This window comes from Equus caballus, unplaced genomic scaffold (assembly GCF_041296265.1).
Source record: "Equus caballus isolate H_3958 breed thoroughbred unplaced genomic scaffold, TB-T2T haplotype1-0000016, whole genome shotgun sequence".
Taxonomy (NCBI): domain Eukaryota; kingdom Metazoa; phylum Chordata; class Mammalia; order Perissodactyla; family Equidae; genus Equus; species Equus caballus.
The window spans coordinates 7,017,618-7,032,957 of NW_027222391.1; positions in this window are offsets into that span (position 1 = coordinate 7,017,618).

Below are 15,340 nucleotides of genomic sequence, written 5' to 3' on the forward strand. Positions count from 1 at the left end.
CCTGCCGGTCACGCCAACATCACCTGCCAGCTATGCCAGAACCACTTGGCGGACACCATGGAAACACCTGTTGGGCCGGCCGGAACCACCTATCAGACATGCCAGAACCATGTGCCTGAGATGCCGGAACCACACCCCGAACAGACCGAAACCACCTGCCAGACCCGCCTGAACAACCTGCCGAGCACGCCGGAACCACCTACTCGACTCGCTGGAACCACCTACCTGACACGCTAAAATCACCTGCCGGGTATGACACAACCACTTGGTGGACACTCCGGAATCATCTGCCGGACATGCCAGAACCAGCTCTCAGACACACCAGAACCACGTGTCAGACACGCCGGAAGCACCTGCTGAGAATGCCAGAGCCAAATGCTCGACTTGCAAGAAACACCTGCCAGACACGCCAAAATCACCTGCCGGGTACGCCAGAACCACATGGCGGACAACCAGAATCACCTGTCGGGCATGCCGGAACCAACTCTCAGACGTGCCAGAACCTCGTGCCGGTCACCCCAGAAGCACCTGCCGGACACGCTGGAACCACCGGCTCGACACGCCGGCCCACCGCCGGACATGCAAAATGACCTGCCGGCTACGCCATAACCACTTGGCGAACACTCCGGAACTACCTGCCGGGCATGCCGGAACCACCTCTCAGAGGTGCCAGAACCATGTTCTCGTCACGCCGGTACCACCTGCCGAGTTGCCGGAACCACCTGGTCCACTCCCCAGAACCACCTAGTGGACACGCCAGAATCACCTGCCGACTACGACAGAACCACTCGGCAGACACTCCGGAACCACCTGCCGGGCATGCCGGAACCACCTCTCAGAGGTGCCAGAACCACATGCCGGAGACTCCGGTATCACCTGCCGGGCATGCAGGAACCACCTCTCAGAGGTGCCAGAACCACATGCCGGACACTCCCGAATGACCTGCCTGGCATGACGGAACCATCTCTCAGACGTGCCAGAACCATGTTCCGGACACGCTGGTACCACCTGCCGAGCTCGCCGGAACCACCTGCTGGACACGCCAAAATCACCTGCCAGCTACGCCAGAACCACACGGCAGACACTCCGGAATCACCTGCCGGGCTCTCTGGAACCACCTGCTGGTCACGCCAACATCACCTTTCAGCCACGCCAGAACCACTTGGCGGAAACTCTGGAAACACCTCTATGGCCGGCGGTAACCACCTCTCAGACGTGCCAGACACATGTGCCTGAGATGCCGGAACCACTACCCGAACAGACTGAAACCACCTGCCAGACCCGCCTGAACCCCCCGGCGAGCACGCCTGATCCACCTGCTCAACTAGCCGGAACCAACTTCCTGACATGCCAAAATCACCTGCCGGGTACGCCACAACCATTTGGTGAACTCTTCGGAATCACCTGCCGGGCTGGCTCCAGAACCACTCGGCAGACTCTCCGGAACCACCTGCCGGGCATGCCGGAACCACCTCTCAGACATGCCGGAACCACATGCCAATGACACCGGAAGCACCTGCCAAGCACGCCAGAACCACCTGCTCGACTCGCCAAAACCACCTGCTGGACACGCCAAAATCACCTGCCGGCAATGCCACAACCATTTGGTGAACTCTTCGGAATCACCTGCCGGGCTTGCTGGAACCACCTGCCGGTCACGCCAACATCACCTGCCAGCTATGCCAGAACCACTTGGCGGACACCATGGAAACACCCGTCGGGCCGGCCGGAACCACCTCTCAGATGTGATAGAACCATGAGCCTGAGATGCCGGAACCACTCCCCGAACAGACCAAAACCACCTGCCAGACCCGCCTGAACCCCCTGGCGAGCACGCCTGATCCACCTGCTCAACTAGCCGGAACCAACTTCCTGACACGCCAAAATCACCTGCCAGGTATACAAGAACCACTTGGTGGACACTCCGGAATCATCTGCCGGAGATGCCAGAACCAGCTCTCAGACACACCAGAACCACGTGCCAGAGACGCCGGAAGCACCTGCTGAGCATGCCTCAGCCACCTGCTCGACTGGCAAGATACACCTGTCAGACAGACGTAAATCACCTACCGGGTACGCCAGAAACACTTGGCGGACGCTCCGGAATCACCTGTCGGGTGTGACGGAACCACCTCTCAGACTTGCCAGAACCATGTTCTGGACACGCCGGTACCACCTGCCGAGTATGCGGGAACCAGCTGATCCACTCCCCAGAACCACCTAGTGGACACGCCAAAATCAACTGCCGGCTACGCCAGAACCACTAGGCAGACACTCCGGAATCACATGCCAGGCATTCCGGAACCACCTCTCAGAGGTGCCAGAACCACATGCCGGACACTCCGGAATCACCTGCCGGGCATGCTGTAACCACCTGCCGGACATGCCGGAACCACCTGCCGGACATTCCGGAACCACCGGCTCGACTAGCCGGAACCATTGCCGGACATGCAAAATCACCTGCTGGCTACGCCAGAACCACTTGGCGAACACTCTGGTATCACCTGCTGGGCATGCCGGAACCACCTCTCAGAGGTACCAGAACCCCATGTCGGACACTCCGGAATCACCTGCCGGGCATGCCGGAACCACCTGCCGGACATGCCGGAACCACCGGCTCGACTCGCCGGAACCATTGCCCGACATGCAAAATCACCTGCCGGCTATGCCAGAACCACTTGGGGAACACTCCGGAATCACCTGCCGGGCATGGCAGAACCACCTCTCAGACATGCCGGAACCACATGCCAATGACACCGGAAGCACCTGCCGAGCACGCCAGAACCACCTGCTCGACTCGCCAAAACCACCTGCTGGACACGCCAAAATCACCTTCTGGCTACGCCACAACCATTTGGTGAACACTTCGGAATCACCTGCCGGGCTGGCTGGAACCACCTGCCGGTCACGCCAACATCACCTGCCAGCTATGCCAGAACCACTTGGCGGACACCATGGAAACACCTGTCGGGCCGGCCGGAACCACCTATCAGACATGCCAGAACCATGTGCCTGAGATGCCGGAACCACACCCCGAACAGACCGAAACCACCTGCCAGACCCGCCTGAACCACCTGCCGAGCACGCCGGAACCACCTACTCGACTCGCTGGAACCACCTACCTGACACGCTAAAATCACCTGCCAGGTATGCCACAACCACTTGGTGGACACTCCGGAATCATCTGCCGGACATGCCAGAACCAGCTCTCAGACACACCAGAACCACGTGTCAGACACGCCGGAAGCACCTGCTGAGAATGCCAGAGCCAAATGCTCGACTTGCAAGAAACACCTGCCAGACACGCCAAAATCACCTGCCGGGTACGCCAGAACCACGTGGCGGACACTCCGGAATCACCTGTCGGGCATGCCGGAACCAACTGTCAGACGTGCCAGAACCGCGTGCCGGTCACGCCAGAAGCACGTGCCGGAAACGCCGGAACCACCGGCTCGACTCGCAGGAACCACCGCCGGACATGCAAAATGACCTGCCGGCTACGCCAGAAGCACTTGGCGAACACTGCGGAATCACCTGTCGGGTGTGCTGGAACCACCCCTCAGACTTGCCAGAACCATGTTCTGGACACGCCGGTACCACCTGCCGAGTTGCCTGAACCACCTGGTCCACTCCCCAGAACCACCTAGTGGACATGCCAGTATCAAATGCCGACTACGCCAGAACCACTCGGCAGACACTCCGGAACCACCTGCCGGGCATGCCGGAACCACTTCTCAGAGGTGCCAGAACCACATGCCGGAGACTCCGGTATCACCTGCCGGGCATGCCGGAACCATCTCTCAGACGTGCCAGAACCATGTTCCGGACACACTGGTACCAACTGCCGAGCTCGCCGGAACCACCTGCTGGACACGCCAAAATCACCTGCCAGCTACGCCAGAACCACACGGCAGACACTCCGGAATCACCTGCCGGGCTCTCTGGAACCACCTGCTGGTCACGCCAACATCACCTTTCAGCCACGCCAGAACCACTTGGCGGAAACTCTGGAAACACCTCTACGGCCGGCGGTAACCACCTCTCAGACGTGCCAGAAACATGTGCCTGAGATGCCGGAACCACTACCCGAACAGACCGAAACCACCTGCCAGACCCACCTGAACCCCCTGGCGAGCACGCCTGATCCACCTGCTCAACTAGCCGGAACCAACTTCCTGACATGCCAAAATCACCTGCCGGCTACGCCACAACCATTTGGTGAACTCTTCGGAATCACCTGCCGGGCTGGCTCCAGAACCACTCGGCAGACTCTCCGGAACCACCTGCCGGGCATGCCGGAACCACCTCTCAGACATGCCGGAACCACATGCCAATGACACCGGAAGCACCTGCCAAGCACGCCAGAACCACCTGCTCGACTCGCCAAAACCACCTGCTGGACACGCCAAAATCACCTGCCGGCAATGCCACAACCATTTGGTGAACTCTTCGGAATCACCTGCCGGGCTTGCTGGAACCACCTGACGGTCACGCCAACATCACCTGCCAGCTATGCCAGAACCACTTGGCGGACACCATGGAAACACCCGTCGGGCCGGCCGGAACCACCTCTCAGACGTGCCAGAACCATGTGCCTGAGATGCCGGAACCACTCCCCGAACAGACCGAAACCACGTGTAAGACCCGCCTGAACCCCCTGGCGAGCACGCCTGATCCAACTGCTCAACTAGCCGGAACCAACTTCCTGAAACGCCAAAATCACCTGCCAGGTATACAAGAACCACTTGGTGGACACTCCGGAATCATCTGCCGGACATGCCAGAACCAGCTCTCAGACACACCAGAACCACGTGCCAGACACGCCGGAAGTGTCTGCTGAGCATGCCTGAGCCAAATGCTCGACTCGCAAGATACACCTGTCGGACATGCCAAAATCACCTGCCGGGTACGCCAGAAACACTTGGCGGACGCTCCGGAATCACCTGTCGGGCGTGCCAGAACCACCTCTCAGACTTGCCAGAACCATGTTCTGGACACGCCGGTACCACCTGCTGAGTATGCCAGAACGAGCTGATCCACTCCCCAGAACCACCTAGTGGACACGCCAAAATCAACTGCCGGCTACGCCAGAACCACTCGGCAGACACTCCGGAATCACATGCCAGGCATTCCGGAACCACCTCTCAGAGGTGCCAGAACCAAATGCCGGAGACTCTGGTATCACCTGCCGGGCATGCCGGAACCACCTCTCAGAATTGCCAGAACCACATGCCGGACACTCCGGAATCACCTGCAGGGCATGCTGGAACCACGTGCTGGACATGCCGGAACCACCTGCCGGACATGCCGGAACCACCTGCCGGACATTCCGGAACCACCGGCTCGACTCGCCGGAACCATTGCCGGACATGCAAAATCACTTGCCGGCTACGCCAGAACCACTTGGCGAATACTCCGGTATCACCTGCCGGGCATGTTGGCAGCACCTCTCAGAGGTGCCAGAGCCACATGCCGGACACTCCGGAATCACCTGCCGGGCATGCCGGAACCACCTGCCGGACATGCCGGAACCACCGGCTCGACTCACCGGAACCATTGCCGGACATGCAAAATCACCTGCCGGCTACGCCAGAACCATTCGGCTGACACTCCGGAATCACATGCCGGGCATGGCGGAACCACCTCTCAGACATGCCGGAACCACATGCCAATGACACCTGAAGCACCTGTCGAGCACGCCAGAACCACCTGCTCGACTCGCCAAAACCACCTGCTGGACACGCCAAAATCACCTGCCGGCTACGCCAGAACCACTCGGCTGACACTCCGGAATCACATGCCAGGCATTCCGGAACCACCTCTCAGAGGTGCCAGAACCAAATGCCGGAGACTCCGGTATCATCTGCCCGGCATGCCGGAACCACCTCTAAGAGGTGCCAGAACCACATGCCGGACACTCCGGAATCACCTGCCGGGCATGCCGGAACCACCTCCCGGCCATGCCGGAACCACCCGCTCGACTCGCCGGAAACATTGCCGGACATGCAAAATAACCTGCCGGCTACGACAGAACCACTTGGGGAACACTCCGGAATCACCTGCCGGGCATGGCGGAACAACCTCTCAGACATGCCGGAACCACATGCCAATGAAACCGGAAGCACCTGCCAAGCACGCAAGACCCACCTGCTCTACTCGCAAAAACCACCTGCTGGACACGCCAAAATCACCTGCCGGCTATGCCACAACCATTTGGTGAACACTTCGGAATCACCTGCCGGGCTTGCTGGAACCACCTGCTGGTCACGCCAACATCACCTGCCAGCTATTCCAGAACCACTTGGCGGACACCATGGAAACACCCGTCGGGCCGGCCGGAACCACCTCTCAGACGTGCCAGAACCATGAGCCTGAGATGCCGGAACCACTCCCCGAACAGACCGAAACGACCTGCCAGAGCCGCCTGAACCCCCTGGCGAGCACGCCTGATCCACCTGCTCAACTAGCCGGAACCACCTTCCTGACACGCCAAAATCACCTGCCAGGTATACAAGAACCACTTGGTGGACACTCCGGAATCATCTGCCGGAGTTGCCAGAACCAGCTCTCAGACACACCAGAACCACGTGCCAGAGATGCCGGAAGCACCAGCTGAGCATGCCTCAGCCACCTGCTCGACTCGCAAGATACACCTGTCGAACAGGGGAAAATCACCTGCCGGGTACGCCAGAAACACTTGGCGGACGCTCCGGAATCACCTGTCGGGCGTGCCGGAACCAACTCTCAGACTTGCCAGAACCAAGTTCTGGACACGCCGGTACCACCTGCTGAGTATGCCGGAAGCAGCTGACCCACTCCCCAGAACCACCTAGTGGACAAGCCAAAATCAACTGCCGGCTACGCCAGAACCACTCGGCAGACATTCCGGAATCACAGGCCAGGCATTCCGGAACCACCTCTCAGAGGTGCCAGAACCAAATGCCGGACACTCCGGTATCACCTGCCGGGCATGCCGGAACCACCTCTCAGAGGTGCCAGAACCACATGCCGGACACTCCGGAATCACCTGCCGGGCATGCTGTAACCACATGCTGGACATGCCGGAACCACCTGCCGGACATGCCGGAACCACCTTCGGGACATTCCAGAACCACCGGCTCGACTCGCCGGAACCATTGCCAGACATGCAAAATCACCTGCTGGCTACGCCAGAACCACTTGGCGAACACTCCGGTATCACCTGCCGGGCATGCCGGAACCACCTCTCAGAAGTGCCAGAACCACATGCCGGACACTCCGGAATCACCTGCCGGGCATGCCGGAACCATCTCTCAGACGAGCCACAACCACGTGCAGGAGAGACCGGAGGCACCTGCCGAGCGCGCCGGTACCACCTGCTGGACATGCCGGAACCACCTGCCGGACATGCCGGAACCACCGGCTCGAATCGCCGGAACCATTGCCGGCCAAGCAAAATCACCTGCCGGCTACGCCAGAACCACTCGGCAGACACTCCGGAATGACCCGCCGGGCATGCCGGAACCATCTCTCAGACGTGCCAGAACCATGTTACAGACACGCCGGTACCACCTGCCGAGCTCGCCGGAACCACCTGCTGGACACTCCAAAACCACCTGCCGGCTACGCCAGAACCACTCAGCAGACACTCCGGAATCACCTGCCGGGCTGGCTGGAACCACCTGCCGGTCACGCCAACATCACCTGCCAGCTATGCCAGAACCACTTGGCGGACACCATGGAAACACCTGTCGGGCCGGCCGGAACCACCTATCAGACATGCCAGAACCATGTGCCTGAGATGCCGGAACCACACCCCGAACAGACCGAAACCACCTGCCAGACCCGCCTGAACCACCTGCCGAGCACGCCGGAACCACCTAATCGACTCGCTGGAACCACCTACCTGACACGCTAAAATCACCTGCCGGGTATGCCACAACCACTTGGTGGACACTCCGGAATCATCTGCCGGACATGCCAGAACCAGCTCTCAGACACACCAGAACCACGTGTCAGACACGCCGGAAGCACCTGCTGAGAATGCCAGAGCCAAATGCTCGACTTGCAAGAAACACCTGCCAGACACGCCAAAATCACCTGCCGGGTACGCCAGAACCACGTGGCGAACACTCCGGAATCACCTGTCGGGCATGCCGGAACCAACTCTCAGACGTGCCAGAACCTCGTGCCGGTCACCCCAGAAGCACCTGCCGGACACGCTGGAACCACCGGCTCGACACGCCGGCCCACCGCCGGACATGCAAAATGACCTGCCGGCTACGCCATAACCACTTGGCGAACACTCCGGAACTACCTGCCGGGCATGCCGGAACCACCTCTCAGAGGTGCCAGAACCATGTTCTCGTCACGCCGGTACCACCTGCCGAGTTGCCGGAACCACCTGGTCCACTCCCCAGAACCACCTAGTGGACACGCCAGAATCACCTGACGACTACGACAGAACCACTCGGCAGACACTCCGGAACCACCTGCCGGGCATGCCGGAACCACCTCTCAGAGGTGCCAGAACCACATGCCGGAGACTCCGGTATCACCTGCCGGGCATGCAGGAACCACCTCTCAGAGGTGCCAGAACCACATGCCGGACACTCCCGAATGACCTGCCTGGCATGACGGAACCATCTCTCAGACGTGCCAGAACCATGTTCCGGACACGCTGGTACCACCTGCCGAGCTCGCCGGAACCACCTGCTGGACACGCCAAAATCACCTGCCAGCTACGCCAGAACCACACGGCAGACACTCCGGAATCACCTGCCGGGCTCTCTGGAACCACCTGCTGGTCACGCCAACATCACCTTTCAGCCACGCCAGAACCACTTGGCGGAAACTCTGGAAACACCTCTACGGCCGGCGGTAACCACCTCTCAGACGTGCCAGACACATGTGCCTGAGATGCCGGAACCACTACCCGAACAGACTGAAACCACCTGCCAGACCCGCCTGAACCCCCCGGCGAGCACGCCTGATCCACCTGCTCAACTAGCCGGAACCAACTTCCTGACATGCCAAAATCACCTGCCGGGTACGCCACAACCATTTGGTGAACTATTCAGAATCACCTGCCGGGCTGGCTCCAGAACCACTCGGCAGACTCTCCGGAACCACCTGCCGGGCATGCCGGAACCACCTCTCAGACATGCCGGAACCACATGCCAATGACACCGGAAGCACCTGCCAAGCACGCCAGAACCACCTGCTCGACTCGCCAAAACCACCTGCTGGACACGCCAAAATCACCTGCCGGCAATGCCACAACCATTTGGTGAACTCTTCGGAATCACCTGCCGGGCTTGCTGGAACCACCTGCCGGTCACGCCAACATCACCTGCCAGCTATGCCAGAACCACTTGGGGGACAACATGGAAACACCCGTCGGGCCGGCCGGAACCACCTCTCAGATGTGATAGAACCATGAGCCTGAGATGCCGGAACCACTCCCCGAACAGACCAAAACCACCTGCCAGACCCGCCTGAACCCCCTGGCGAGCACGCCTGATCCACCTGCTCAACTAGCCGGAACCAACTTCCTGACACGCCAAAATCACCTGCCAGGTATACAAGAACCACTTGGTGGACACTCCGGAATCATCTGCCGGAGATGCCAGAACCAGCTCTCAGACACACCAGAACCACGTGCCAGAGACGCCGGAAGCACCTGCTGAGCATGCCTCAGCCACCTGCTCGACTGGCAAGATACACCTGTCAGACAGACGTAAATCACCTACCGGGTACGCCAGAAACACTTGGCGGACGCTCCGGAATCACCTATCGGGTGTGACGGAACCACCTCTCAGACTTGCCAGAACCATGTTCTGGACACGCCGGTACCACCTGCCGAGTATGCGGGAACCAGCTGATCCACTCCCCAGAACCACCTAGTGGACACGCCAAAATCAACTGCCGGCTACGCCAGAACCACTAGGCAGACACTCCGGAATCACAGGCCAGGCATTCCGGAACCACCTCTCAGAGGTGCCAGAACCACATGCCGGACACTCCGGAATCACCTGCCGGGCATGCTGTAACCACCTGCCGGACATGCCGGAACCACCTGCCGGACATTACGGAACCACCGGCTCGACTAGCCGGAACCATTGCCGGACATGCAAAATCACCTGCTGGCTACGCCAGAACCACTTGGCGAACACTCTGGTATCACCTGCTGGGCATGCCGGAACCACCTCTCAGAGGTACCAGAACCCCATGTCGGACACTCCGGAATCACCTGCCGGGCATGCCGGAACCACCTGCCGGACATGCCGGAACCACCGGCTCGACTCGCCGGAACCATTGCCCGACATGCAAAATCACCTGCCGGCTATGCCAGAACCACTTGGGGAACACTCCGGAATCACCTGCCGGGCATGGCAGAACCACCTCTCAGACATGCCGGAACCACATGCCAATGACACCGGAAGCACCTGCCGAGCACGCCAGAACCACCTGCTCGACTCGCCAAAACCACCTGCTGGACACGCCAAAATCACCTTCCGGCTACGCCACAACCATTTGGTGAACACTTCGGAATCACCTGCCGGGCTGGCTGGAACCACCTGCCGGTCACGCCAACATCACCTGCCAGCTATGCCAGAACCACTTGGCGGACACCATGGAAACACCTGTCGGGCCGGCCGGAACCACCTATCAGACATGCCAGAACCATGTGCCTGAGATGCCGGAACCACACCCCGAACAGACCGAAACCACCTGCCAGACCCGCCTGAACCACCTGCCGAGCACGCCGGAACCACCTACTCGACTCGCTGGAACCACCTACCTGACACGCTAAAATCACCTGCCGGGTATGCCACAACCACTTGGTGGACACTCCGGAATCATCTGCCGGACATGCCAGAACCAGCTCTCAGACACACCAGAACCACGTGTCAGACACGCCGGAAGCACCTGCTGAGAATGCCAGAGCCAAATGCTCGACTTGCAAGAAACACCTGCCAGACACGCCAAAATCACCTGCCGGGTACGCCAGAACCACGTGGCGGACACTCCGGAATCACCTGTCGGGCATGCCGGAACCAACTCTCAGAGGTGCCAGAACCGCGTGCCGGTCACGCCAGAAGCACGTGCCGGACACGCCGGAACCACCGGCTCGACTCGCAGGAACCACCGCCGGACATGCAAAATGACCTGCCGGCTACGCCAGAAGCACTTGGCGAACACTGCGGAATCACCTGTCGGGTGTGCTGGAACCACCCCTCAGACTTGCCAGAACCATGTTCTGGACACGCCGGTACCACCTGCCGAGTTGCCTGAACCACCTGGTCCACTCCCCAGAACCACCTAGTGGACACGCCAGTATCAACTGCCGACAACGCCAGAACCACTCGGCAGACACTCCGGAACCACCTGCCGGGCATGCCGGAACCACTTCTCAGAGGTGCCAGAACCACATGCCGGAGACTCCGGTATCACCTGCCGGGCATGCCGGAACCATCTCTCAGACGTGCCAGAACCATGTTCCGGACACACTGGTACCAACTGCCGAGCTCGCCGGAACCACCTGCTGGACACGCCAAAATCACCTGCCAGCTACGCCAGAACCACACGGCAGACACTCCGGAATCACCTGCCGGGCTCTCTGGAACCACCTGCTGGTCACGCCAACATCACCTTTCAGCCACGCCAGAACCACTTGGCGGAAACTCTGGAAACACCTCTACGGCCGGCGGTAACCACCTCTCAGACGTGCCAGAAACATGTGCCTGAGATGCCGGAACCACTACCCGAACAGACCGAAACCACCTGCCAGACCCACCTGAACCCCCTGGCGAGCACGCCTGATCCACCTGCTCAACTAGCCGGAACCAACTTCCTGACACGCCAAAATCACCTGCCGGCTACGCCACAACCATTTGGTGAACTCTTCGGAATCACCTGCCGGGCTGGCTCCAGAACCACTCGGCAGACTCTCCGGAACCACCTGCCGGGCATGCCGGAACCACCGGCTCGACTCACCGGAACCATTGCCGGACATGCAAAATCACCTGCCGGCTACGCCAGAACCACTCGGCTGACACTCCGGAATCACATGCCGGGCATGGCGGAACCACCTCTCAGACATGCCGGAACCACATGCCAATGACACCGGAAGCACCTGTCGAGCACGCCAGAACAACCTGCTCGACTCGCCAAAACCACCTGCTGGACACGCCAAAATCACCTGCCGGCTACGCCAGAACCACTCGGCTGACACTCCGGAATCACATGCCAGGCATTCCGGAACCACCTCTCAGAGGTGCCAGAACCAAATGCCGGACACTCCGGTATCACCTGCCGGGCATGCCGGAACCACCTCTCAGAGGTGCCAGAACCACATGCCGGACACTCCGGAATCACCTGCCGGGCATGCTGGAACCACCTCTCAGAGGTGCCAGAACCACATGGCGGACACTCTGGAATCACCTGTCGGGCATGCCGGAACCATCTGTCAGACTTGCCAGAACCATGTTCCGGACATGCCGGAACCACCAGCCGAGCTCGCCGGAACTACCTGCTGGACACGCCAAAATCAACTGCCGGCTACGCCAGAACCACACGGCAGACACTTGGGAAGCCCATGCCAGGCATTCCGGAACCACCTCTCAGAGGTGCCAGAACCAAACGCCGGACACTCCGGTATCACCTGCCGGGCATGCCGGAACCACCTCTCAGAGGTGCCAGAACCACATGCCGGACACTCCGGAATCACCTGCCGGGCATGCTGGAACCACCTGCCGGACATGCCGGAACCACCGGCTCGACTCGCCGGAACCATTGCCGGACATGCAAAATCACCTGCCGGCTACGCCAGAACCACTTGGCGAACACTCCGGAATCACCTGCCGGGCATGGCGGAACCACCTCTCAGACATGCCGGAACCACATGCCAATGACACCGGAAGCACCTGCCGAGCACGCCAGAACCACCTGCTCGACTCGCCAAAACCACCTGCTGGACACGCCAAAATCACCTGCCGGCTATGCCAGAACCACTCGGCAGACACTCCGGAATCACCTGCCGGGCTTGCTGGAACCACCTGCCGGTCACGCCAACATCACCTTTCACCTACACCAGAACCACTTGGCGGACACTCCGGAAACACCTGTCGGGCCGGCCAGAACCACCTCTCAGACGTGCCAGAACCATGAGCCTGAGATGCCGGACCCACTCCCCGAACAGACCGAAACCACCTGCCAGACCCGCCTGAACCCCCTGGCTAGCACGCCTGATCCACCTGCTCAACTAGCCGGAACCACCTTCCTGACACGCCAAAATCACCTGCCGGGTATACCAGAACCACTTGGTGGACACTCCGGTATCATCTGCCGGACATGCCAGAACCAGCTCTCAGACACACCAGAACCATGTGCCAGAGACGCCGGAAGCACCAGCTGAGCATGCCTGAGCCACCTGCTCGACTCGCAAGAAACACCTGTCGGACATGCCAAAATCACCTGCCGGGTTCGCCAGAAACACTTGGCGGACGCTCCGGAATCACTTGTCGGGCGTGCCGGAACCGCCTCTCAGACATGCCGGAACCACATGCCAATGACACCGGAAGCACCTGCCGAGCACGCCAGAACCACCTGCTCGACTCGCCAAAACCACCTGCTGGAAACGCCAAAATTACCTTCCGGATATGCAACAACCATTTGGTGAACACTTCGGAATCACCTGCCTTACTGGCTGAAACCACCTGCCGGTCACGCCAACATCACCTGCCAGCTATGCCAGAACCACTTGGCGGACAACATGGAAACACCTGTCGGGACGGCCGGAACCACCTTTCAGACGTGCCAGAACCATGTGCCTGAGATGCTGGAACCACACCCCGAACAGACCGAAACCACCTGCCAGACCCGCCTGAACCACCTGCCGAGCACGCCGGAACCACCTACTCGACTCGCTCGAACCACCTACCTGACATGCGAAAATCACCTGCCGGGTATGCCACAACCACTTGGTGGACACTCCGGAATCATGTGCCGGACAGGCCAGAACCAGCTCTCAGACACACCAGAACCACGTGCCAGACACGCCGGAAGCACCTGCTGAGCATGCCTGAGCCAAATGCTCGACGTGCAAGAAACACCTGCCAGATACCCCAAAATCACTTGCCGGGTACGCCAGAACCATGTGGCGGACACTCCGGAATCACCTGTCGGGCATGCCGGAACCAACTCTCAGACGTGCCAGAACCTCGTGCCGGTCACGCCAGAACCACCTGCCGGACACGCCGGAACCACCGGCTCGACTCGCCGGAACCAATGCTGGACATGCAAAATGACCTGCCGGCTACGCCAGAACCACTTGGCGAACACTCCGGAATCACCTGTCGGGCATGCCGGAACCGCCTCTCAGACTTGCCAGAACCATGTTCCGGACACGCCGGTACCACCTGCCGAGTATGCCAGAAACACCTGATCCACTCCCCAGAACACCTGCTGGACACGCCAGAATCACCTGCTGACTACGCCAGAACCACTCGGCAGACACTCCGGAGTCACCTGCCGGGCATGCCGGAACCACCTCTCAGAGGTGCCAGAACCACATGCCGGACACTCCGGAATCACCTGCCGGGCATGCCGGAACCACCTTCTGGACATGCCGGAACCAGCGGCTCGACTCGCCGGGACCATTGCCAGACATGCAAAATCACCTGCCAACTACGCCAGAACCACTTGGCGAACACTTCGGAATCACCTGCCGGGCATGGCCGAACCACCTCTCAGACATGCCGGAACCACATGCCAATGACACCGGAAGCACCTGCCGAGCACGCCAGAACCACCTGCTCGACTTGCCAAAACCACCTACTGGACACGCCAAAATCTCCTGCCGGCTACGCCAGAACCACGTGGCTGACACTCCGGAATCACCTGTTGGGCATGCCGGAACCAACTCTCAAACGTGCCAGAACCTCGTGCCGGTCACGCCAGAACCACCTGCCGGAAAGACCGGAAACACCTGCTGGACACGCCGGAACCACCGGCTCGACTCGCCGGAACCACGGCCGGACATGCAAAATGACCTGCCGGCTATGCCAGAACCACTTGGCGAACACTCCGGAATCACCTCTCGGGCATGTCGGAACCGCCTCTCAGACTTGCCAGAACCATGTTCTGGACACGCCGGTACCAGCTGCCGAGTATGCCGGAACCACCTGATCCACTCCCCCGAACCACCTGCTGGACACGCCACAATCACCTGCCGACTACGCCAGAACCACTCGGCAGACACTCCGGAACCACCTGCCGGGCATGCCGGAACCACCTCTCAGACTTGCCAGAACCATGTTCTGGACACGCCGGTACCACCTGCCGAGTATGCCGGAAC